General features: G+C 44.9%; 1 non-coding gene across 1 annotated transcript; it reads right to left on the reverse strand.

Annotated features, from left to right (window-relative positions):
- Nucleotides 1-1,905: 1,905 nt before the first annotated feature.
- Nucleotides 1,906-1,987, reverse strand: trnar-ucu (transfer RNA arginine (anticodon UCU)). The gene has a single exon. It is a non-coding gene; the product is annotated as a tRNA-Arg (tRNA).
- Nucleotides 1,988-2,379: the final 392 nt, after the last annotated feature.

Below are 2,379 nucleotides of genomic sequence, written 5' to 3' on the forward strand. Positions count from 1 at the left end.
AAGTGGGAGTGAGGCCATGATCAGGTCAGCCATGATCCTATTGAATGGCGGAGCAGGCTCAAGGGGCAAAATGGCCTACTCCTGCTACTATTTCTTCTGTTCTTCTGTTCTTATAACCTCATTGCAGATTGGTTCAAACAGAGACGAATGAGTGGAATTCCAGAGGAGAGGTGAGAGTGATTGCCCTTGAGTGAGTGTGGCATCAAGGATCCCTAGCAAAATTGAAGTCAATTGGAATCGGGGGAAAACTCTCCACTTGGTGGAGTCGTACCTCGCACAAAGCAAGATGGTTGTGGTTAGTGGAGGCCAATCATCTCAGCCCAGGACATTGCCTCAGGAGTTTCTCAGGGTAGTGTCCTAGGTCCAGACATCCTCAGCTGTTTCATTGTTGACTCAGAAGAGTCAGAAGCGGGAATGTTCCCTGCTGATTCACAATTCCTCAGATACTGAAGCAGTCTGTGCCCACAAGCAGCAAGACCTATACAACATTCTCAGCTGATAAGTGACAAGCAACCTTCTGGCCACACAAGTGCTAAGCAGTGAATATCTCTAATGAGAGAAAATCAAACCATCCACCTTTTGATATTCAGCAGCATTACCATCGCTGAATCCCTCACCATAAACATCTTGGGGGTTACCATTGACCAGAAACTAAACTGGACCAGTCACATCTATGCTGCGGCCATAAGCGTAGGTCAGAGATTGGGAATTCTGCAGCAAGTATCTCACCTCCTGATACACCAAAACCTGTCCACTATCTACAAGGCACAAGTCAGGAGTGTGATGGAATACACCTCACTCAACAACACACAAGAAGCTCAACACCATCCAGGACAAAGCATCCCACTTGATCAGAACCTAACCCACCACCTTAAACATTCACTTCCTCCACCACCAGTACACAGTGGCTGCAGTGTGTACCATCTCCATATGAACTGCAGTAACTTGCCAAGTCTCCTTCAACAGCACCTTCCAAGCCCGTGACCACTACCACCTCGAAGGACAAGGGCAGCAGATGCATGGGAACTCACTACCTGCAGGTTCCCCTCCAAGTCACTCACCATCCTGACATGGAACTATATCGCCATTTCGTCGCTATTGTTGGGTCACAATCCTGGAAGTCCCTCCCCAACAGCACTGTGGGTGTTCCTACACCATATGGACTGCAGTGGTTCAAGAAGGCAGCTCACCACTACATTCTCAAGGGCAATTAGGGATGGGTAATAAATGCTAGACTTATCAGCGATACTCGCGCCCAAAAATGAATAAAAACCAAATCACTCTCCAAAGATTCCCCACAATTCAGGCTGGGACATTTACTTCAGGAGCACAGAGCTTTATATAACTACAACATGAGTTCCAATCTTCAGATTCCATTAGCCTTTCACATTATTTTCTACCAGTCCACTAGCTTTTAGTGATTCAGCACTCGGGTCTCTGCTTCTCCAGTTTCTAACATCTCACCATTTATAAAAAACACTCTGATCTATCTTTGGTAGGTACTAGATGACCCCTCATTTTAAACTCCATCTGCCAAAGCATTGCTCACTCACTTAATCTATCAAGAAGATTTGAAAATAAATTTCTTGCCAAAGGATAATGTTCTGCTTCTGCTCCCTCGCCGTTTGCTTTTCCCGTTAGTCTTTCATTTGGTGTAAATCCAGAGAAAGTAAAGATGGAAGGAAGGGAGGGAGGGAAAAATCTTCCTCCTTTTCGTGATCCCAATTTGATCTTCATTCCAGTCCAATTTGGGTGAAGAATTCCAATTGTCTGTCTCAATTTTAATAAAGTATAAACAATTCTGGAATCACCTTCTCGATATTGACAAGAACAGGTTTCCAGGCCGACTTAACACAAAATTTCCCCCCCTGGAAACAACAATGCACTAGACAGTTCATAAACTGACAACAAGGATGGGATTTGAACCCACGCGCGCGAAGCACAATGGATTAGAAATCCATCATGTTAACCTCTCCGCTACCTTGTCAACTGTTTTGGCGTAATGGTCACCTTCAGCTCAGATCCTGACTGTGCAGCCAGATGTGCAATGATGGAAATGTAGCTTCTGTAAGTGAATGAAATTTCCATCACATCAGGTCATGGCCTGTTTGGAATGGAGCGGTGTGAAACATTCCAGACCATGTCCAACACGTTTCTACTCAGTGTGAAAACTCACCACGGAAAGACTGGAACATACAAACATTTGATCACACCATGATTAACATCACTCAGGCATCTGAACCATTAGGTCACTGACGAAGTCATGATGACTTCTAATTTCTCATGAAATGACGACTGAACTGACTGGAAGAATTGCTTTAACTCCACATGATCAGAGAGACACAGCCTCAGCCGACTTGTCAGGTGGCGTAAACAGAT

This window comes from Heterodontus francisci, unplaced genomic scaffold (assembly GCF_036365525.1).
Source record: "Heterodontus francisci isolate sHetFra1 unplaced genomic scaffold, sHetFra1.hap1 HAP1_SCAFFOLD_43, whole genome shotgun sequence".
Lineage (NCBI taxonomy): Eukaryota > Metazoa > Chordata > Chondrichthyes > Heterodontiformes > Heterodontidae > Heterodontus > Heterodontus francisci.